Genomic DNA, 24,976 nt, shown 5'->3' on the forward strand with positions numbered 1-24,976 from the left:
TCACAAAATACCGTTCTAGAAGCAGAGCAAAAATTTTCGCCATTATTGCATTCCCTACCGCTCCGGGAACTCGATCAAACATTTGAGAGTTCGAGGTATGCGACGTGTACAATAGCCAGCATTTTCACCCAATTTTTATAGCTCTCGCGAAGCTTTGTAAGTGCTTTCTGTAATCAGCTTTCTGTGATAGAAAGAAATATATTACGAAAGCAAGGTTCACAGCGTTCAAAAGAAATCACCAATGGTCTGGATGGGTCTTAAAATATATTAGAAATTCGAATCAGCAAATGAATTGGATGTATTTCCCGTAAAAGCTTTACTGTGCACCACATTTGTTTCCGAGTACATTTGTAGTGACAGAAAAATGCTTAAGTCTCTTCAAAGATAAGAAAATAGGGATGATTATTGAGCCTTTCACAAGCAGCATCTAGAAGAAACTACGAAGTCCAATATGACTTGGTTTTGAGGACTTTCTTATAGATTATATTTTTTTTTAATTAACATACCAGATATATGTTACATCCACACAATTTCAATGCAGCTAACACAGCCAGTGCTAAGGAGGAAGTAAGAGGTTAGCAGGGCCAAAAGAAGAAGAAAGCCACATTGGAATGCTAAATTTTTATGTATTAGGAAAACTACATGGCTCTGTAAGCCCACGAGCTTATCAAAATTGTTCCAGCGAAATCTCATTGAAAATCGGAGAAAAATTGCTCATTCTGCATTTTCGGAGTATGGTTCGATAAGAAAATGAAAGACTAAGAAAAAGCCGATGAGATGATCAATTAGAAAGAATTTTAAGGAATGAAGAGTGAAGGGATCCAATTCAGAAATCTTGATAAGTGTATGCCTTAAGTGAATAACTGCTTTGTATGTGAATTACTACAAATCAATTATCATATTCCATCCTCTCGTTGGATATAGAGCAATGTTATACAGAATTAAAATAGAGCTTCAGTGAGTAAACTATTCTTTCTAATGATAAGCAATTCCAAAGCACAAAATTACTATTTACGGGGCATTTTGTATAGGTCTAAGTTGTGAAGACAAATTACGCCGCCATTAAAAGCAGATAGGGGGAAAATGATATCGACGAATCACTTATGAGAGCAGAGACATTGTCACAGCACGTAAACTTAATCATGCCGGTGAAGCAGTGTAATTTCCTGCTCATTCTCTTCTTATCAGCACCGGGACCGTTAACCGTTCTTCGCGAGATAATGCAAGCCTAATTCATTTTGCTCGGATGAGTTGCGAGGGAAACGTGAAACTTCTTCATAGACGACAGCGAGGAAGAAGGAGCTCATTTGAAGAAAATTACAATTACGGCTCCATCAACAAGCCCTTCACATAGTCAAATTGACGACTTGCATGCCAAATTATGGCCACCAGGACTTGGAGCACAGCTCTGAGCCACCGTCGACCAAATTTAGTCTCCATTCAAACCCATTTTGAAAGTATTCTCTTGCCTTATTAACTCAGAATAATAATCTGCTACGAAATATTACAATGTGCTTGTATATGTGAAGACTGCAAGGAAGCGATACCGGGAAATGAAACAACGAGTGCCATTTTCCTGATTTCATGGAAAGTGGCAAGTACGACAAGGAGACATGAGCAACTACAGAAAGAAGGAAAGGAGAGAGTTTGGAATTAATGAGTCGCTAACAGCAGAAAGGCATCACGTCCACGTTGGACGATTTTAATTCTTCCTTATTGAGTTGCTGCTAGGTGCAAGAGTCAACGTTTCCCACTAAAAAGAAATATGTTATGGAAATATATGCTCGGTGTTATTAACATGGCATGTTTCTTTTTAGTGGGAAACATTTAGTCTTGCACTTAGTAAAAACCTGAATAAAAAAAGGTGAATCGTCCAAATTGGACAAGATGCCTTTCCTTAGTTAGCGATTTAAATGAGAATGAAGGAAGAAGGTAAGTCCATCACGTTCATGAAACCATTTATCAGATTAAAATTGAAAGTAATGAGAAGATGAAAGTCTAAGAAAGAGAATATTACACGTCTTATATTTTTCTGATGCATGATTCTTATTTAAAACTCTACAGGCACCATGATAGTTATAATTAACATAATAACAGCAAAATTTTGCAGGTGCTTAGAAGGATTGAATAGATGGTATTTATGGCAATAAATGCTAAATCACCCTAAAATTATTTGTTAATAACCTGGCAGCAACAAAACGGAAGACCTTAATGGTGCAAACTACTTAATTGACGCAAGATAAATTTCTTTTATTCTGCTGCATGATATCAACAAGTAAATATTATAAACAAATATTCTATAAGATCTAATACGCATAAAGCACCATGTCTTGGACAAAATGTTTTAAAGTTCAAAATCCACAGCAACTATTAGGAGGCGGATATATTACCATAAAATTAGCCTTCATAGTCTGATCTTCGAAAAAAAATAAAAACGTTCATTTACGAAAGGTCTAGGAGCCCGAAACGGTTATCCTACAAAAAGAGCTTAAGGATCGATTCAAAATCTTCTTTCTTTGCTCATTTAATGTCCTCATAATTGAGACATCGGATTATCAATTTAACCGTTCAAATTTTCATATTCTTTCATTTGATCATAGTCTATGATAATATTCTCTTTGAAAAAAGTGGTTTTAATGATACCGTCTCTCCATTTCCTGACGACAATAGCTTATTTGATAGGTAACCATAACATTTGCTTTATGAAAGGAAACTTTGGATCCAGCTATTGTTGACTGCCAGTAAACAAATTTAAGTGTCTCTCATCTTTACTCAAGAGAAACTGATATTTTGACAGCTGATGCTTGATAACATAAAAATATACGTAAAAATTGTTTATTCGAGATAAGTCTCGGAAATTTGTGTTATTGTCTAAGATAAACATTGGAAAAACAAGGGAAGTGAATTCAAAAAATACTTTCACTGAATTTCTCATGCATTGGTCGGAATTTTTAAGAGTACTGTTTAGAATTTATTTAAACAACCCTTCACATGAAACAATCATCATTCGGTGCAACAGTTAATTTTTAATTACCAGGTCTAATAATAAGAAGAATTAGGAATGGGTAAAGAAATCACTGCAGAGGTAATTACGCAAGTGGCTTTTTTGTAAATAAAAGACGTAGCGTTGAAATGGACAAACGGATAAGAGGACGAGGCGTTTGCACGCGGACAGGAAACGCGTATTTTGCGTATTTCTGATGGAATATTTTTTTCATGGAAGCAAGAAACTCAATAGCTATACAAACGTGTATTCCTGCCTGTGTGATCATATGGACTTGCTAGCTGGGTATATCAAAATATGTTTTACATCCACATAATTATAAGGAAAAAGAGAATAGAGAAGTGTTTGTAGCAAATATAGACATGCATAATTTATTAGACTGAAGTGAGAGATTGAGTAATTAAATTTTGGTCGAATACTGCAGCAACGGGCGCACTTGAATGTGGCAAAAGTTAATGGCAAAAGAAATACAATACCAAAACACGCGGACAAAACTCTTTTGTATCGACGAAATTAAAGCATAGCTTTCACGGGAATGACCGGATGCGTAGAGTCAACTCTATGTGAGCGTATCATCACTCAGCTAACTCAATAAATTGACCCAAATTCATGTGAAATAAACGAATCTCTCTATACTGTCTGAAATACAATACGTCAGTCCGTTAAAAAAACGTATTGCCTTAAAATTCACAACAAAAGCAGGCTGCAGAAAAAAATGTCCAGCATTCTTTTTTTAAAGGCCTTGGGGACTTAAAATTTTGAAAAAGTACAACCGATTAGAAAAGCTAAGGAATCAATTTAAAGGTTTTTCATTCACTATCATCGTAATTTCTAATACAGGTTTTAATTTGGTGCAATTTTCAAAATTAGAGTGCTGGTCACAAAAATAGTTGCATCCATAAATAATAACTTAAACGATATATTTTTGCGATATTGTTAATGTTTACTTACACTGTAAACTCTTGATTTCTTAATGTTACAATACGTAAAGTTACAACCGAAAGTGAAAATAACCACCATAAGAGATGAATGCATGATTTTAAATAGCCCAACATTTAAACCATACCATAAAAGCATAAAAGCAAAATTACCATGGTTTTTTGCATGTTTTCGAAATTGATAGAACCCCGAAAACCCCACAGGTCAGTCTCGCGGACTGACGGGTCTCTCTCGATTTTCTCGCATAGCAGAACGAAATAAGAAGTGAAATCATTCTTGAAACATGATGAATATTTCTTTAACGTTTTGGGATCCATGCTTGCCCTGGGCTAATGAACTGTAAAACTTCGGAACAAAACCGGGCCGATATTCCGGACTAAGCACCATCCACAGCTTACCTATTTCATGCAAATAGTATGAAACCAACGAAAGGATATTGTCGATGAGAATAAAGAGAATAAAATGTAAGGCCTGCATTTTTTATATGATGGCGATACAATAACTATATCATTCGATTGTTTTATCGACCCAGTTGAGAATCAACGGGGCCCTTCCGCTACTAAAAAAATATATATTTGAGGGCACATAAGCATCACACACAATTCAAACCGAATGCAGCCAAGCATTCAACACACCGCTGGCCACAAAATAGTTATGGTACTCGCAGTATATGTACATAGTGCTTAGCTTCCAGCGTTCACGAGATCTTTAAGCACGCATCCTTAGCGCTGGAGGCGTGGAGAGAACCCTGACTAACCGCAGTTTACTCTTTGAAACAAACGTTAAAACAATTGTTCCCGCGCTGCCCACGCATGCCTAAATGCATTACGAGCACCTACACGACGCAGTAAGCTCGTAATAATGATTGTGTGTGGAAACACGTGCAATATAAACACGAGGACGGGCCTGCCTGCTCGGTAAAGGAGGACTCATATTCCGTCCGCCGCAGCGATCGCGCCCCCTGTCGTCTGCGGCAGACATCCGCTCAACACATTCAAGGAAGGCGACGGCGGCGGAGGTTATTAAATCCAACTACACACACTGTGTACAGTAATTCTCGAGCTCTCAAGCTGGCGAGGGGAAGAGAAAGAGATGGCGGTAAGAGAATTCATTTTCGGCTCATCCCTTAATGCCTGCGCAGACGAGAGAGAGAGAGAGCTGAAGAGGACTTGTACACATTAAAATGGGAGAAATGAAGAGCGGTTTGCATATTGAGATGAAGATGACGAGACGAAAACGAGGAAATGGAAGAGGAAAACATCCACCACGCAAGCCGCCTCAGCAGACGTATGGCGGGAGGTGTTAGGGCACAAGTCGTTCACAAAACGAAACAAAACAAGTCCCAAGGGAATGAATAAAAACGGCCGCAATGCGTTCTCCGGCATTAAAATTCTGGACATAAATGTAATGCATAAGATTCAAATAAAATGACGGATAAAGCCCTTGAATCTGATTAATAAGCATAAAGTCTGCCGCATCCGGTCAAAACTAGAAGCTTCAAATAATATTCCGCTTTTATTATTAAAGTATTCTACCGATTAAGATAGGTTTCCATGGGGTACTTGAGAAGAATTCTGGGATCCTCCCTCCCCATCAACCACTTCCCTCTTCAGTTCACAATAAGACCTACTTCCTTTCATTCCATCTTTTAGCTCTCGTATACACCTTTCCAACCCAAAGAAAATTTATGTAATCTTCAAAACACGTTCCTTCCCATGAATGGCAAACATTACTATTTTAAAGATTTTTTCATGTTATAGTCCGGTATTATTTGGTGATAATAGTTCAATTGCTTAAATAGCAGTTTTGACGTTATTAATTAAAGTTTTGGGTCTAATAATGCTCTACTAATTTTACACTAGGCACATAATCTGCCCGCCGTAAATAATACATAATATTAATACGCCGTAAATAAACGCGGCTTTCACATCTACAACCTACCCCTCAAGCCATTTTAATGGGCGTGTGTAGGAAGGTGTAAAAATGCCAGCATTTTACATCACAAAAGCTATCTCAAAGGACGAGAAGCGTGATAAATTATTACAGCTTTTTGTATCTTATTATAATGAATTTCCAACTGGTCAACAATCGATCTGAGCCTTTAATCGCTCGGCAAAAAATTTGTTGCCTATCCATTTGGAATGATTTCTGTTTTAAATAACTGTTTCTATAACACCTGTAAGTAGTGAGTTTCCATGGTGATGCTCTCTGTTTCGCTAGAGTAAGAGTTCCGAATGAATAACATTTAAAGATGGCGTTAGGATTGGAAAAGAGAGGGACGGAGGCGGAGGAGAGGTATCAGCGGAGAGAGCACTTGAAACCAAGACAGGGAAGACGAACACAAAGAAAGAATGAAAGAAGAAAAGAGAGTGAAAAGACGAGGCATTTTCTCCGAAAACCAAAGCGCGAGCGTGCACAGAACTTGACGGCGGTCGGCGCGTCGCAGAGGCATTAGGGAAAGCGTGAAAAAGAAGAAAGACGCGGAGACAAAAAGAGAGAATCGTGATGGGGTTACGCATTTTCTCTTCCAAAAACCATTCTCAACTTTTTTCTCTCTCTCTCCGTCCGTTCATTTTCATATTCCTCTTCCTTTTTTTTCGACTTCGCACTCTCGGGCAAAGCACGGAGATGTGCCATCGAGACATACACTCACATTCATAAAGGGAATGTGTCGCTGACTTTAATTTCCTGCCTTTCCGACGGTGGCGCGGGTAGGGGGGGGAGTGAGCGGGGATTGGTTGGTCGTGCTTTGTCGGATTATAGCGCCGCCAGCGAAGGCGGTTTTCGAAGCCCAGGAGCCGGGCTAACAAAGGAAAGCGTTGATGGCACGGATAGCAGAATATATATACACATACATATGTATCTACACATACAATTTATATGTATATATGTGTGTATACATATATATATATTTCGCTCTCTCTCACTATATGTCTCTCGCAGAATTCACGGCGATAATCCTCCTCAACGTATTCCAGCAGCCACGATCGCCACCTCGACAATGGGACGTCGGCATCCGCACATAAACCAGGTTTTGGTTTTTTTCGTTATTTTTAAAAGGGAAAAGAGGTACAGAGAGAGGGGGAGTTGGGCCTGCAGCTATCGTATTGGTGCATTGGCATCAAGCCGTAAATGCTTTAAAAATATACATATGTATGTGTATGTATATATGTGCTGATTGAGTCTGTAGCTGTGACGAGGATTCCGAGAGAGAGTTTTTTTTCAAGCGAGAGGATTGCAAAGCAGGGACTAGCGATGGAATCAACGAAAAACCTCGGGGGGAAAAAATAACAATATTTTGAAATGAATAATGCCAAGAGTAAAGGATCAGGCCCATCCCTGCAAAATCGATCACGGAGCCATCTCCGTCCAATGAATTTATAATCAATGAAAGTGAGCGAAATTTTACGAAAACCGACCGACCGACCTGACGGAGGCAGCATCATTTATTGAAGACCCATTCTCGATGGCTTTCATCAAGGAATATCATCGCTCATAAAAACGCCCCGAAAGTCCTTGGATAATAATCATCGGTAAAATAAGACTACAGTCTCTAGGCCATATGCACATGAGGCGACATTTTCCTATACGGTAAATATTGAATAGAAAGTACTTGAAGCTTTTAAAAAGTTTTAATAGCTTTTTTTAGTAACAAACGCAGCAATAATAAGATTTAATATAAAAATATGTAATAATAAATGCATTTACGCAGCATTATAACTTCACTATCAGAAAAATGCCACATTATATTGCAAAAATTTAGCCTGGAATTGCTGAAAACAAATTTGATTTTGATCAGGAAATCATGACTGATCTGAAAATCATCTGATTGAAATGAATTAGTTAATTTCTTAACGAAAGCAGATGAAATCTAGAAAAATCTACGTAAAATTTAGGGTAAATTATATTAAGTACGACTTGGGCCTTCATATAGATCAAAGCATTAATACTAAAGTCAAATTACCGTTATCGTAAGTCTTGTAAAAACAGATAAATCCCAGGTAAAAAAATCATAACACAGCGCCCTTCTAAGAAACAAAATTTATGAAAAACCTATCCATAACGCTTGAAACAAAGTGAGAGTTATTTTGTTTGGTGAAAGGCGAGAGAACAATGATTCTGTTTGAGTTTTAAACATCCTCATAAAAGAGAAAATTATCCAGATGGTTATTTAAATTGGTCACGCCATTGCAAATGGCGACAAGTATTCTAATTACCCACGCATCATCAAGGAGTGCAACAGTCCTATTATTCCCAAGGAGAAAGTTGTGTGCTTGAGAGAACGTCACGTGATAACCGTGCGAAAGAGACGGCTGCGCACGCATAGTGTTAGACGGATGAAAGCCTTACCAATCGCTTGCTTGTTTTAACAAAACACGTCACACATGCATGCTTCACAAAAGGGAGGAAAGGGAGAAAGAGTACACAAAATCTACATAATACCCTTATGTAGAAAAATAGGAAAAAGGGTACAGAGACAGCACGTGTTTTACAGGAAAAATAAAAGAGAAGAGTTTTTCCTTAACACTTTGGCTATAGGATTTTACAAAATGGACTTCTCGTCATCGGCGATATAATAGAAAGTGGGGCGGAAGCACATTAGAAAGAAGTGAACATCTCATGCGCGGGGGAGCTAAGGAGCCATGATCGTGGCAATCGGCCCCTTCGGGGGGTCCATTTCTACGCGTTGATAGCTCCCAAAAAAAACAAAGATGTCGAGAGATTTAAATGAAGACGTGAAAATGAACTAAGTGGAAAGGGGACCTTCGTTGAAGGTTAAAAAATCGCCCAAATAATAACAATAATAATAAAGTTAGACCAGGAAACCAGCGCCTATGCTGTTTCATACAAAGAGAATTTTGGGAGCATATAATTCCTAAGATGGCTGGTAAAACATCAAACGTCGACACAACAATCAATCAACAAACATGATGTAACGAGTTATATGTACGGTAACTTATGTTCCCAACTGTGCATAAAAACCTTATATGCGGAGGGTCCACTCTAAGAGCAGACTTACTTCCGATTGGGTAATTAACGCAGGAGATCCTGAAATCGAGACAAAAGGATATTCGGAGGTTTCGAGAGGAAAATTCCATAAAATTAACAAGAATTTTATAATTCAAATTGTTTTTCAGACACAACTTCTTTCTTTCCAGCCGAATATATAATCCGTTTTTGTGTCAAATTAGAAAACATTTGAAAGTATGCATAGAGATTAGGAATTTCCTTTCGTCAGAGGAACTTTCGGAGTCGCATGGAGATAGCAATGGCACAGAATTCAATTCGTCCGATGAGTACTTTTAACTGCAACGACGTATATCTTCAGTTCATTGATGCAATAATTCATTGACGCCTCACCCAAAATTATTATTTAAAGACTAAAAATAAAAAATAAGTCATAATTACCATTGAATATGTAAATCCAAATCCTAGCGCGCTGTGAATACACAGGATATGCAATAGATTCCAAGCATCAATACAACACTCAAGCGTATTTCATAGCAATGTATCGATTGAACTAAGTCAGTTTCAATCAGAATAATTTTGGTGCATTACATCACGACATCAATTGCAGTTGACTATTTTACGGAGGCGCTTAAATTTTATCCGCGAAAACAAATTTCATGCTTAAATTAAGGAGGCGTAACACTACGAAGCAAAAATCATGATTCTACAATAAACAATAAGGAGGTGTGATTTTTGGCCAGCTTTTATTGACTTCCGTCTTCAAGGTGCCGCAACAAGGACGAGATTTAAAAAATTTAAGATGATGAATGACTTTCTTTCGAGCGGTCCTCTAATGTCTTCTATCGCAAAAAAATACGCACTTAATATTTCCGTTATCATCTTAGAAATGCAAGGGCATATAAGTAAGCTTTCTCCAGCATAAACAGGACAACCATTTGAAAAATTTTGCGTCAGAAAAGCTACTGAGATGAAATTTTCAAATATATCAGATTCAGGCAAGTGTTGATTATGGATTTGTAAAATACGTAAACTCAAGACGATAGCACAGGTTTTAAGCAAGCAAGAGGTCGCAAAAAGAAACCAATTCATCTGGAGTGATGCGCACTCATAACGAGGGGAAAACACCTTGTGGGAAGGGATTGCAGATTAAGGAAACTCGCGAGAGATAAGAGTTAAGACAAAAAAAAAGAAAACTGTATTTTTCCACATACTTTTTATTTCGACCTTGGGAAAAAATTACGCTAACCAGAGGGTTTGAATTCCGGGTATGAAGAGAAAAAACACCAACATTCCTTTTCTTCTTTAGTTTTTGTTTCTCAAAATCATTTTCTTTTCCTTGCGGAAAGAAAAAGGATTAGGGGATTCTTTTTTATTCCGCACCACGATGCTCGTTTTTTTCTCTCATCCAACCCTTCTTTCCTTGTTCTCTCAAAACTCCGCCGCAAAACGGTTCGTTCACACACCGCTGCTACACTTCTTTTCAATCCCCTCCCGAACTTGTATTTCATCTTTTCAGCCGAGGAAATTCTCGCGGGAAACAGACCGTCCGGACGGAAGAAAGAGAAAAAACCGAGAAACAAAACAGCAACGCCATGAACCTTTCTGCTGCTCTCACGCCAAAGACGTCTGTTGGACGTCTGATACGATCCTCTCCTTGGAAGGCGATGCATTCCGAAGTAAAAAGCTTCCTTTAGGCACACGCCTCTGGCAGGAAATGGGGAGAGGGTGCAAAAGAAGTGATACTTCTCTTCGGGAAACTTGACGTAAAAACGAATGTAGAATGCATTCATGTGCGTCTTTCCCAGATATTTCGCACGGCAGGAGCAGAAGGATCTGCAGAATCTCTTCAGCGCAACATCGTATTGGTTGCCACAGACAGTGGGGAATCTATGGGTGGGGTCCTAAGGGGGCTATAGCCGCCACTTGAGTATCCAATTTACATTGCAAAGAATGGTAATTTTTTTCCGACCCCCACTCCCGCTGGAATTTAAACCCCCAATTAGTCCCACCCTTGTCCCTATCCTGGATCCGCCCCTGGCCAAAGATGGACGGCCAAGATAACGGCGGAAACTACTTTATCGGAAACAAGAATTATTTAGACCATTTCTAGGATTCTGATATCAACATGTGGAGGTTGATGTTTCTCTATTTAATGTATTAGTGCTTTCTAATCAAGACCCTATACAATCTCAGTCTATGACTTAGATACATAAAAGGAACATCCAGGCCTCTTTGGCAACAACCCAAGATATGATGGCGCCACTTATGATCGCCACATTCAAGTAATGTTTTTGCAGGGTCTAATAATTACGCTATAATTCAGTGAAGGGTTCACTATGAGACCTTGATTTAAGAAATAAGGAATCTGGTGAATGGGAGGGATGACTTCAGTTTCGAGGTCGCCGAAGATTCGCGAAAATTTGAGTCAATAGGTATTATATCGACTACGCTAATACTCGTAATTGAGTCGAAATAAATCATTCAACCATTCAACATGTATCGTCAAAGGGCGAGAAGACTCATGCCAATGAACTATCCTCCCAACTGTTTCCCGACCATAAATTCGTAATTCGACAAGCCTGTGCCTTACTCCGGAGTGTATTAAAACTAACCTCCGGACTGAATCACTCATTGAATTTATCTTCATTGATGTATTTTAAAATTTTATTCAACGAAAAAATAAACAATAAATTTTTGCTTAACAGAAATTTGAACCCGTCTCGGCGGTAGAAGAGTTTATGGCATTGTATCGGATGAATAGCGAGTTCGTGTCCCGGAGCAGTGAGGGTTTGCGCAACTTTCACGTGGTTTCTGCCCCTTAGAAGCACTTCAATGGTATCACTCGGACTTCGGGAGTAAATGAATCACTAGAATTTTTATAGAAGCAAAATATATCGCTTAAATTTTCCCAAAACAAGTAATAATTGATGCTAATCCCATAAGTCTGAGTAAGTCACTGTCCCAAAAATGAAATACTTTAAAAATGGGTCAATGGGTCATGACAATAATTGGTTGGTGCATTCTTTAAGACAGAGAAAAATTTAAGATTCCAAGTTGCAAGGAAATAATATATTAGCAACAGATATTTGGGGAAATTACAAAGAAATCCCTGATGCAGATGAGTTATGTGTATAAAATCATGACTTTATACCCGAAAAGTCTACCCATTTTCGTCATTAACTTTAAATGATCAAGCCTAGAACATGATAAGAGAAGCTCGGGATGAGTTGACAGCAGGAATTTAAGTGGGGAAAATATGTTTAAATAGGGGAATTTCGGAGGTGATCAGAAGTTGATTAGCCTGTCAGCGAGAGAGCTGCAGGTTCTTTTTTGTTGCATTAGACAAGCGTTGAAAAGAAAACGGCATTAGGATTAATCACAAGCTATGCGGTTTTCTAAAGCATCACGAGCAAGGAATGCGTGCAACGAGATAAAAATACGTGGGCACACACTTGAGCTGGTGCAGCAGTTCAACTGTCCAAGAAACACTTTGGAGGAAAGAAGATACAGCGGTAATGATATTAGGGAGATAATATTTATCACATAAGGCATTCGTAAATAGTCAAGAACTGATGAGAGAATGGTTTTAAAAAGTATAAAGAAAAGAATATTGAAGAATCTGATTCGTATTGTAGCGCTTTGCGGTGCGGACACTTGAGAAGGAGGAGGAGAAGAGCCTATGAGCGTTAGAATTGTGGATGTGGTAAAGAATGGATAGGTTGACGTGGAAGAATGGGAAGAGGAAATACGAAGTGCTAGACATGATGGAAAATATTGCACATAAGACATGATATAGACCGAAGGTTTGAATTGAGGGAGTGATCAGCGGGGAAGGGATTCCAAAATCCATGTTGGAAACTGTAGACGACTATAAAGTATAGTGAGCTAGGAATTTGAAGCTCAAGGTAAAATAGGCCTTGACTAACTTGAGCAGGTAGAGCAATTCAAATATTTGGGCAGCACGCAAGAGAAAAATGGGCACAGGATAAAGTACAAGAGGAAGAAAATAGCGTTAGCAAAGGAGGCGATCATGAACAAATAGGAGGAAGAGATAGGAGACGGAGGGGGAGGAAGAGAAAATATTTACAAATGGAATAAAAAGGAGTAGGTCTTAAAGTGAATTTAAAATGCAAGTTTAACACGGAGAGAAGGGACATGCCGGGAGAATCTAAAAAAAAGTTTGTTGGTTACCTACCTCAACTGGAATGATACATAATAACATACAAGTTGACAAAGGGTGGAAAACTGTGACAAGTTTTCTTTAGAACACGAGCAAATATTAGGTTGAATAACCGGTTTATCACATGAAAAAAAAACAGAAATCCTTTTGCCCCATGCATGAGTTTAACATCGGAAAAATCAACAATCCGATTGATTTTTATTGCAAGAATGTGAGAGCACACATGTCCGATAGCGCGTTCAACTTCCGATAGGGTCAGTGCCCCCTCGTGTTTACTTTTCATCCCCTTACGGTCGCTTTCAGACATCTGAAGTGTTTTCTCTGCTCCAGACCTATAACAAAATTGTTACGTCAAAACATAAATCATTGCCAAAGACAAATTACTTGAAAAGGTATGATGATCTCTCAGCATCCAAATCAGTCGTAAGTGGAGCAAGCAAACATTTTAATGCAAAGTTTTGGAATTTATTCATATTTTACAAGTTTAAATAAACAAAAGATCGTAGCACTTTTCCACAATACCAGATGATGGCTCAGTGAGCCGAAACGCGTTGTACGCATTAAAAAATCTTGCGGAAAAGTGCTACGATCTTTTGTTTATTTAAATATGTCTAACTTCCACCAATTGAAGCCTGACTCTATTGAACATATTTTACGAGTTTTTTTAGTACACTCATCGTCAAATACAATTCTAAATTTTTTGCTAATTATCTACGACTGTTACGTACAACTGATCCATGCATACAATTGGTACAAGTTGAAGGCGTAACTTAAAAAATACCTGGCCATGCGTCCTTTGCGTTAAGTGTACTAATTATACAGAGTTAAATCATACTAACGCATTGAATCCGTATGCAATGAAAATTTCTCATTTAATCCATAGACTTAAACTTTTACTGACTTCGTTGCGGTTTTTACATTTGATGCAAGTCATGAAACGTTAAATTTTACTTGCCAATTTTAAAATTTGTCATGCACCTTCTTAAAAAATCAGAATACAGCATATAATCTTACTAAAAGATTCATTGTCTCGGGCGTCACTTCATGGAATAGACATAATATAATGAAATGTAAATAAAACTATATAATTCCGCATAAATTGTATACATAACGGACTATATTTCAACGTTGCACGTCATCCTATGATTTTTAGTCACGGACGATTAATACGTTGACTGCCGGAGATATTTAGACAAAATTCACCCAATGCGCCTAAAGACTTACATTTAAGTCAACTGTTGCATTCCTGTATCTGCTAAACCGCAACTTGTCTTTTCACCAGATGTACAGCAAGAGATAAGGAGAAATTTGGACTTTTGGAATGAGGATGAGAACGATAAATTCCGAAGATTCAATCGCCACGGGCCGGAAGATTCAAGTATCTTGGAGTGTAGCTCACGATTATAAACTTGGAAAGTCGCATGTATTTATTTCGAAAGGATGACAATAGGCTCGATACGATCGTACTATGGCGTGGAGGAGGATAGAGAAGGAGATATGTAGGAAACATAATAAAATATACACTGCTGTATGTCCCACAGAAATTTTAATAACCGACCCAGGTTTCGACATTACACTATGTCATTTTCAAAGGTGTCATTTTCAAATGACGTAGCGAACTGTCGAAACCTGGGTCGGTTATCAAAATTTCTGTGGAACATACAACAGTGTATCTTTTATAATGTTTCCTGTCGCCAAGTTCCACCAAGCATCGCCATCCAGCCTAAGGGTGAAAAGGAGATATGCAATAATTATGATATTATTTATTGTTCTTGGACTTGTCCAGTAAGAATATGGTGGGCTACACAATGCAAGAAAGCTCGTAATAGAAAAATAACAAAAATTTACGTGGGAAAATGTGGGATGGGTGGATAGATTATAGTGAAAATAACATAATAATGTAACACAGAAGAAGTAAAAGCAGAAGTTATTCACTTTCGAGGGTTTGAATGCAGCGAAACAATCTTTGATTGAAAACAGACAAAGAGACAAAATCCTTTACATCCTTTGAAACCGTGTTCCATGGTCGTGGTCCGACAACAGGGAGAGATGTTTCATAAGTGTTCGTTCTGTGTTGGGAGTAATGAGAAAACCAAGAGTCATTATAGTCAAAATGTGGGACTTGTAATAACATACAAGTGTTTCTAGTAGAAAAAATTGCTTCAGGTAGCTAGGTTTTCTATTTTCTAAAAGAAATAGAGGTAAGCAAGACGTAATTATTCCCAGGAAGTAATTGTTTTCTAATGTTTTTTTTCCTTCAACCATGCAAGACGGGTGAATTAGGGGGAAATATGATTATCCTTATTTATGATGAATATAAAACTAACGCACATATTGAATAGGCGATGAATATAGGAAAGTAAACGAGGAAGTTCTGGACATGGCGTATGAGGAGAGGAAACTGCTGGCAGATATAATGTAAAGGAAGAGAGTACAGATGGAGCGTGTGATAAAGAGAAAGAGGGTTCTGAACATAATGAGAGAGGAAAGTTTGTCGGTGAACTAGGCATGGGATAAGGACATTGTATTTGATTGAAAATGGCCATTATTTTAATACATTGGTATTTTAACCCTTGTGAGAAAGCTAAGATTAGTCACGCAGCTTCCACGCATAGCTATTTTGAGCGATTTCTTTCCATAACAACAATTCGGAAATTTACTTTAATTTACCACCCTGTGTTTTAGTAACTGTGTTAGCTACCGTTAGATATCGCGCATTGTGATCGGAATCTATCTTGTGAAAGATTGGCTTTACAGCCAATAGTCTAAAAACGTATAAAATTGAAAACATTCACCAATAAATCAAATAAATTAATGATAACCCGACAATCAACACATGAAAATTTACCCAAACATATTGACATTGAGTAAAGGCAAAACATTATCATGTACCCAAACACATTTCACGGTTAATTTTTAAGTCAGTTCAGACAGATAAACTGCTTTGCTCAAGATCTTCTCTCAAATTAATTTATAATATTTAACATTTCGTACATCATATATTGAAAATATAAGGAAATGTTACCATAAAATAAAACTAATCCCATGCTCTACAAGTGCATTTTAATAGACAGCACAATGCCTTCAAAATGTCACGAGTACATAATCTTTGGCACAAGGCCTTCAAAAAGATAGGAGGCATAAGGCCGCAAAATAGGGGATGAAAAATTTTTCGCCTATAGATATGAGACAAATGCCCCATATCAGATGCAAAAAAAACTACAGTGATGAAATACAGTACTTCACATTTTATTAGCTCTTAAAATGGCAAGGTACACCCACAATAATATATGTGCACAAGAATAAATCAAATTTTGACTTAGATTAATATTTCAGTCATCGCTCTACGATTAAAAAATACCGAATGGTAATTAAAATGCTTCAGGAAACATTTTGATGACCGTTAAGGTAAATATTTATCGGGTAAAACACGGACCGTACTCCATCTTGAAGTATTCATCCGGAGAATAAAAAAACGCACAATTTCCGCTGGTAAATAGATTTCAATTAAATTCGCCTCACTTTCAATGGGAAAAGCTTCCTGATTCTTTGATAATGAAAAACATGAAAACTCTATCCACAAAGCAACGGATATTTTGCGGAAATGGTTAGAATGATAAACAGGAATTCGGTATCCAAAGAAGCTAATATCTTCACCAAAAACAACTCACCGCTAGGAAGCATAAACAGGAGTCAAAACTGAGTATGTATCGATATCCGGGCCCAATATTTTTCATTTATCATACTCAATTCTTCGTTGATTATTTAAAATTACTCGAAAACGATTGAAAACTCGAGGTGAAGGGTATAACCAGTTCACATCTCCCATGGGACAGCATCGCCAATCTTGAATAATCAAAAAGTAACTTAATATATTCAAGGAAGTTCTTCAGTAAGACCCAAATTCGTAACTTATTTAAAGAATATGCCAATTGTAAGGAGAGGCTAACTTGCAAAAAAATTTGCAAAAGCAAAAATCTCATGGGTGGAAAACAAAAAAAGTGAATTGACGCTGACTTTTTACGAAACTTTTTCATTTTTATGTATTAGTATTAATTTTTGGACGATTAAAATTCACAGTTTTATCAACTTTCGTTATAATCATGCGTCATACGTTATCATTTATATGCTGAAAATAACTAATTTCCGATGGCGTTGCATAATTGAAAAAAGTTAACACGCATTATGGCTTCACTAGAACACGGGTTTTCGTGAAACGTGATAAATATAATATATCATTCTCAAAGTTAAAATCACATTGATGCAATCCATTCCAACCTGGGTTTAATGATTACTTTTCGCCTGCCCCGAGAGAAGGGCAGTACGAACCAGCACTGGTCGTGGGTTCAAATGTTCTATCATTTGAGATGAGGATCCATCGAAGTAAACGTAGTGTAATATAAGCAGCTAAACGCTTATCTTTTGCAACAAGGGTACAAGAATATCAATCCCTCAAACGGATATTCGTATTTATATCCGAAATCTCATTTCATTTTGAAACTGCAACACTTTGCAAACTCACACCCATACAGATGTGCTTACGGAGAGGATAACATATTGAACTGGATCTCGATTCCACTCCCACGATCATTTGCTATGATTTCCGTCAATACCCGAAGAGGATTAAATTCATTATGCTCAGATAAGTTGTTGGAGACATTTTTATGAGCTCTCATAGCAAAGAGGTAGGCGAGAGAACACAATCAGACCGTTTCTATCCCACGTCTCTTTTTCTAAAGCATTCCCCACACCCAGTGGCCAACTACCATCGCTACTCAAACACCTTCAACAGAAAACAGATATACGCGTACTTCCCCTTACATTCTCCCGAAAAAATAAACCTTACAGCTCCCATACCATGCACTCATTTCTCCACAACCAACCCCCTTGTCAGCTACAGTGATTACTCTGAATCGCATTCCTTTGAAGGAGTCCTTTGTTGCGCTCCTCTCCCCTCCGTTGCGATCCAGTTTTGAGTTGGAGGGGGGAAGGAGGAATCTATCTATGAGTACAAAGTCTGCGCAATCGGGTGTAGACGAAAAAGGAACGAGAGAGAAAGAAGAGAGGACGTGAAATATCATGTCGCACCAAGCGTCGACAGAAACAACATTTCGCATCACACAGACGGCGCGAGAGAGAGGCGAGAACCGTGATTCAGGAAGCCTTTAATGTAATTGACGCGTTCGCGGAGCAAAAACAAGGAAACATGTGGAAAGTCTGCACGAGCAAGGCATTCAGATTGGTGCGGTGGCTTCAGGCGCGTCGGGAGAAAACAAAACGAAGCATCCTTTTTTCATCGCTCGCCAATCGATTAGAAAAACGATGAAAGAAATACAAAAAAGTGACTTCCGACAGAATGGGGGAAGTACTAATAAAAAAGGGAAACCAGCACGCGCCTGTACACATGTGTGATCGATTCTGTGGGTGTACTGAGCGCGGTTGATGGAACCATAACGGATATTCCGCGATCTGCATTGCGGTAAGATTAATGTTACACTCGCCCGATTGTTTTCCTTCGCCAAAAAGTGTGGTGAGTCAATGGAAGGCATCCCTTGCCCTAACGAACTCACACTCACCTCCCGAAACAAATTACGAAATTGGCATCTAAAAAAACAAAAGGATATTCAAGTGAGCGAGGAAAACCTCCAGAGTGTAAATCGTTCCGTATCTGTGGAGGCGTTGTCTTCCAACTAACTCGAGACCTTTGCGTGACACACTATTAATAATAACATTAAAAAGTATAAATGTCGTTTGAGGAACTCCACAGTGACTGAGCAATAGAAAAATATCATTCAAAATTAAAATTTTACTTACGCTCATGAAAAAAGTATTTCAAATGTGGTACATTTCAACGTTGATATTAAAGATTAGGTCACATAGCATGTAATGTGATAACGAAACAAATATATAATCTTCACAGATACATTTTCTAGTCATTTGATCAGATTGAAGCTCACATTAGAAGTTATAATAACTTACAGCGAGGAATATCTTCGTAACAATAATCTTAAATAAATAATTAAATTATAAATAATAATAATAATTAACAATACTCTTATTTTTGTTATATTACAGCGAGGAAGTTTCATTTACCTTCATTGATTCGTGTCAAGTAAAGCTTACTTCATTCAGCTATTTCCTTACAAAATTAAAAAGTAATTCCTACAAGTGCTATGTTTCTTCACCTTTTTGCCTATGAGCATTCAGCATTGCATAATTTCAAGTTGGAAAGGATTCTGCATAATCTGCAGAAATATAATGTGAATTTCATTTCGAGTTTCCAACAATGGAAGCGAATTTCTATCATCCTGGCTCACAATATACAAAATAAATTGACACTAAATGATATTGCGGGTGAAGTAACTTAATTGCTTGATCACGGGGTAATTCTGCCCGTAAAACGATGGCCCGACCAAAAGCGTCCGATAGATAAGCCGCGAAAATAGAACATCTCTAATATTGTACTCACGCCAATATCAATGCACTGTTTTTATTTCTGTTACCCAGTTAACAGTTCGTTAATCCATCAAATAAAAATAATATCGGTGAGCAATCGGAATCAAACATTGAAATATTAATCTCTCAGCCAATTCTTCTTTCACATATTCCTACAAACATATCAGAGTGACTAATTGCTTTTAGACCAATCAACTGATCAATTTTTATTCATCTCTATCGTATTTTGAAACATGAATGAATATCTCTTCTGATCGCATCAAATGGATTGTTCTGGTAAGGCTGCTGGATATAGATGCAGATACATCCTACTTTTTTAAATCTATAACCCACAGTATTTGTAAATTTTAACTGAAGTAATTACATGAAAGAACAGTGGAAATTAGCTGTTTACCTCCGGCATAATCGTGTTAGCTCCCCATTTCTATGTCTTAGATCAACTTTTAATACCACATAATATGGATAATTAATTTAATAACCATTTCTACCTGGGATGAAGCTATTTTTGGGTGTATATGCCTCCCATAAGAAAATAAAAAAATTTTCTTGGAGAAAATAATGTGGAGTTTTTTTTCATGCCACCATTGTAGATAACTCTCTTCAACCACTGGTGATATCATATGCGCTTATGCTAAAAGAGCGCAGATAAATGCACATTGCACATGTATAAAAAGGCAAACTCGGCAGACCACTTGAACCTATCATCCAATCTAGGTAAACTACCCTGAAAGATAGCCTGGTCTCGATCACTACGGGTGGTGCCACCGTGCTTAATTACACCGATTTCATTTTGCTGAAATTCTAAAAAGTTCTTAATTTTTAGCCGAAGTTTAAACGCTTATAGATAAAATTTCTCAAAGAAGACATTGACCATTTGGGGAAAAAATTACGTCTATTACACAGATAATTCAACTTCTTGGGCAGAACATTACTGGAAAATGGATGCAGCGGTAAAGAAACTAGGAAGATAATTGCGTTAGTAAAGGAAGCGCTCATGAACAGAAAATAATTGATGAGAAGATTGTTGCGTAAGAGTTACGGTGAAACACTAGTGAAGAGTTTGAACTGGGGTTTAGAGCTTTACGGTTTGTAGCATGGACACTTAGGAAGGATGAGAAAAAAGACTGCTGTGTAGGTGTGTTATACAGTTTATTTTTAGGAACCGTTTATTTTCATGTTGCTCCGTAAAAAAGAATAGTTATAAACATCTGTTCTTGACAGTTATAAATACCTATTCTTAAGGAACAGTTCTAGTACCTTATGTTCATTCCATATTTTCCATTTTATTTCCTTTCCCGTTATCTTCTGCTTTAACGAGCGACGGAAGTTGATAATATTCCTATATTTTATTATGACATCCGGCAAAATCATTTACCCGTACAAATTTCTATTTCTAATCCACATCCATCCAAATAGCTTAAGCGATTTAAATCCATGGTTATAGTATGTTCCACGACGTAGTATCTTACGACTCTATAAAAACTCTATTCCGCAAATAAAATTATTACTCTTTACTTCCCGACGCGAAACATAGACTTATTCTAAACCGCGTTATAAAATGTGCTGTACTAACTACACCAGAAAATATCTTTTGATGACTGCAATTACAATATTTAACCCTTTCGAGCCCAATGTTGTTTCTATGGAACATATATTTCAAGGACCTGATTGTCATTGGGAATGCATGCTATTTAGGTGGATTTAATTCTGCTTGAAAGCTGTACATTCGGAGTTAATATTTACGCCACGAAATGATGCTTGGTTAAAGAAATACGCTTTGATAGGGGAGAAAGAAATGAGGTATGCTGACATCCTATGCTGGTATTGAGATAGATGATTTTTTCCACTGAAGATCTATTAGTCTTCTTTTATGATTCATATTATTAAAATATATGCTTGACTTTAACCATCAAAAAAGACACAAGCTGATGACATGGTTTCTATTAGCTTTGAATTTGATAAGAAATTCGTGTAGCTTCAAAGCAACAACGGGTCTCCAAGGAACGAAGGGTAAATCTGGTACATGGAGGAAATCTTACTTAACAATTTGGTGATTCTGTTGGAATATTCTTAATGCGTAGTTATATAGCGAAGAAATTGCATTATAGCAAAGAAAGGTTTTTTCCTATTGCGGATGTCATGAGTCGCAATCACTTTCTGTTTTTGATGATTTTTTTTTCTTTCTTTCCACTGGGAAGAAACTGCCCAACTTGGAAGAACAAGAGGCTATTGGGACCGTATAACTAAAGAAGCCGTAGAGATCCGTCTTCACCCCAACAACATCAATAGAGATCGAGGACTGCAGCTAAGTATCGCTTGGAACCTGGCATTAAATAGGACGAGGAAGGAGGAATAATCCCGGACCAATCAGAGACCACCTAGGTGAAGGAGGAGGGTATAAATATCGAAACACCGCGACATCGGCATCATCAGCCCTGAGGATGTTGGGAAAGTCTCCCAACGAAACGTCGGCCTACACCATGCAGACCCTGACCCGGTTGGAAACCCGAGAAGCTTTCATCCATATATATATATATATATATTACCTAAGCCTAGGCATCATTCGCTGTGATAGAATGCTGTCCTCAGAGGCTATCCTCAAGTCATAGGGAAGACGAAGTTCAAACTGGTGACTTAAAAATAAATTTCAATGTTGAAATAATTTGATGGTTTTATAGAAAATCTTTTACTGATCAATATCTTGCGGCTAAGTGCATTTTACTCCTGCATCAGTGCAAATAAGGAACTTCATGCAGGCTTAAAGTTTGCAAGTGAAATATATATTAAATAGATAAAACCTTCACGGTAGGTAAATTAATTAGGTTATAATTAAAAAAATGTATTTAATGATGTGAATAGTCAACAACGTTTACAGCTTGCAAAAATGAAGTTTCAATGAGATACTACTCATTCACAGCGGATAAATCTGAAAAAGTTCCGTAGCGGCCCAGTGTTGCTCTGAAGCAACATGTTGTAAAACCCATATGTGTGAGAGAAATTTGAAAAAAAATGCATTAGCGTACTCTAATGATTATATATTTACGCAAACTAACAGCAACAAATTTAAATAAAATTCACGGAAAAACAATTAGGGTTTTATTGGGTTAAAAGGGGAAATGTTTTCAGTTTTGTAATGAAAATATATCAAATTCATGGCTAAAATTAGTAAAAGAATTCAATGATATGAGACAAGATGAAATTAAACATTTTCACTAAGAATAATATTATACATAGTTTGTCCGCTTTTATTTATTAGAATGAACCTCCACAAAGTAGAGCCTGTTACGATAGAGATTATTAAGAATAATATTGATAAGTTTATCGTATACGTCCACTTTAATAAACTGCCTAATTACTTTCCGTTCTTATTCCGTCAGCCCCAGATACTGATATCCTTCAGAAGTCAATTATGACAGTAGAAGTTGGCTCCTGGCTGGAGAATAATTTTTATGCCAAGGTCTGAAGAGGACCCAATAAGCGTCGAAACTAGTGGTAGCGTTAATTAATATTAGCCTGCTTTATTTCACGGGTCCAATAAGTTTCGAAGAGAAAATCGAATACATGAAAAAGCATTGGAATTTTGAATTTCAGCAGCAAATTGACACTTTGGCCCTCTTGCATATTGGCAAAAGTCGAAGAACTCTCAAAGCGGCAAAAGCACGTGGAATTCTAGGGAGCGGATCGTAAGTTTCCACCGCACGGATATAAAGAGCATGCTGAACTTTGAACTCGAGATGGGTTCATTTCAGAACGGACTCTGACCTTTTAGTTATAGGGAGTGAATAAATACGCAATTTGAAAAAGGTATAGAGTTCAATGTGCCATTATTTGCGAATAGTGAAATAATGAATTAATAAAAAAGGTACAGGAGAGATTGGTAGCAAATGCTTTCTCGAACCTCATTTACTAAAATTTCTGAACGCGGCTGCTAATCCGTATTTTTCCAAAAAGTTAAGTGACATAGCATACTCTCACATTGAACCATTTGCGAAGAAAACATAGTTAAAATTGTTATCGATGTAGGGAGTCAAATGATACAAATTGTATTGTGCTTAGTGAAGCGTTTGACTACACATTTAACGGAAGTGTATTCATTTTAGGATCGACATTTCCGGTGCAGAAGTAAATCGCAACCACTGAGCTTTCTTCTCCTAGTGATTATGCCAAGTTCTCGTTTCAATACGAATCAATCTTCATTTGAGCATATTTATTTTGGGAATATATCATCCTCAATAAAATTACCATATCCACCATGTTGGCGACGCGTCGTGACGTTAATATATTACGATCGGACAACTCATATCATACGCCGAGAGAGGGACGATATTTTGAAATGAAATCATAGGGGGAGTCATGGGTAGGTTTGCAACCACTCAATGTCACTGGGGTCAAAAATCATGACCGGTAGCTATCCTCTGCCAAACAGCCGCTATTTCTTTCCTATACTTCCGTAAAAGCAATTCATCATCATTATTGCGTAAATGTCACCCCACGCAATTAAATCTTATCCGGAATCGAGCAGGCAACGGAAACCCAATAAATAAAATAAGCATTTTGGGAGTGCCTGTGAATAACGATATCAACGCTGTTTCGAGCTGAAGAATTTGGCGAGCAAAGCAACCTAAAGCCTCGCGATATTTTGGCGTGAATATTCATGAAGGGACGAAGGGAGGATGGTGACGCAGATTGGCTTTTTCAAAAGGGGTGGCTGTCGGACGCTGAAGAGATGTTGTACCACTTCGCAGCAGAATTGCTTTCCTTTCCCTAGCAATCCTATCGCCCGCCTTTAAGTATGGGTGGCGATGGCAGTCATAAGGGCCTATCGGAATATTAGCAAAGATCTCTGTCAAGCACAGCTACTCCTGACATGTAAGTAGCGTGATGAATAGGGTGGGCTGAAAAAATCATATTCTTTTTTTTAGAAGTTGTAATATCGCGGAAAAGTTACGAATTGTACCTATACACAAAACAAAAGAAAAAATTCAAAATCGGTTGACATCTTCCTGCTGCCAGGTATGGTTGCAGAATTTTTATTTTTGAACATAAGATCATTGTGTTATATTATTTAAAAATCTTTTAAAATAAAGAGCAAGTCAAAAAGTACCATGCTCGTTGTTGCTGTTATCGTTCCTTATGTCATACGCCTCACTATAATTTTTCAGGTGCTGTTTTTCTATAACATTGGCGTCAATTCGCGACCGGAATGTTGTTCATTTATTCTCACCATTCCCTGCCCAACGACTCCGGCCATACAAAGTATCTTACGATTAAATAAATGTAATTGAACTCTGCGGCCTCAAACATGAACATGTTAAAAAACAGAAACTAAAAACCAGAAACCCTCGTGGCAGTTTACAGGAATATTACTTCCTCTCCAGGGACTACCACAGCTGCATACACACAAACCTACTGAAAACCTTTGCTAG

Source organism: Ischnura elegans, chromosome 10 (assembly GCF_921293095.1).
Source record: "Ischnura elegans chromosome 10, ioIscEleg1.1, whole genome shotgun sequence".
In the NCBI taxonomy this organism is placed as follows: Eukaryota; Metazoa; Arthropoda; class Insecta; order Odonata; family Coenagrionidae; genus Ischnura; species Ischnura elegans.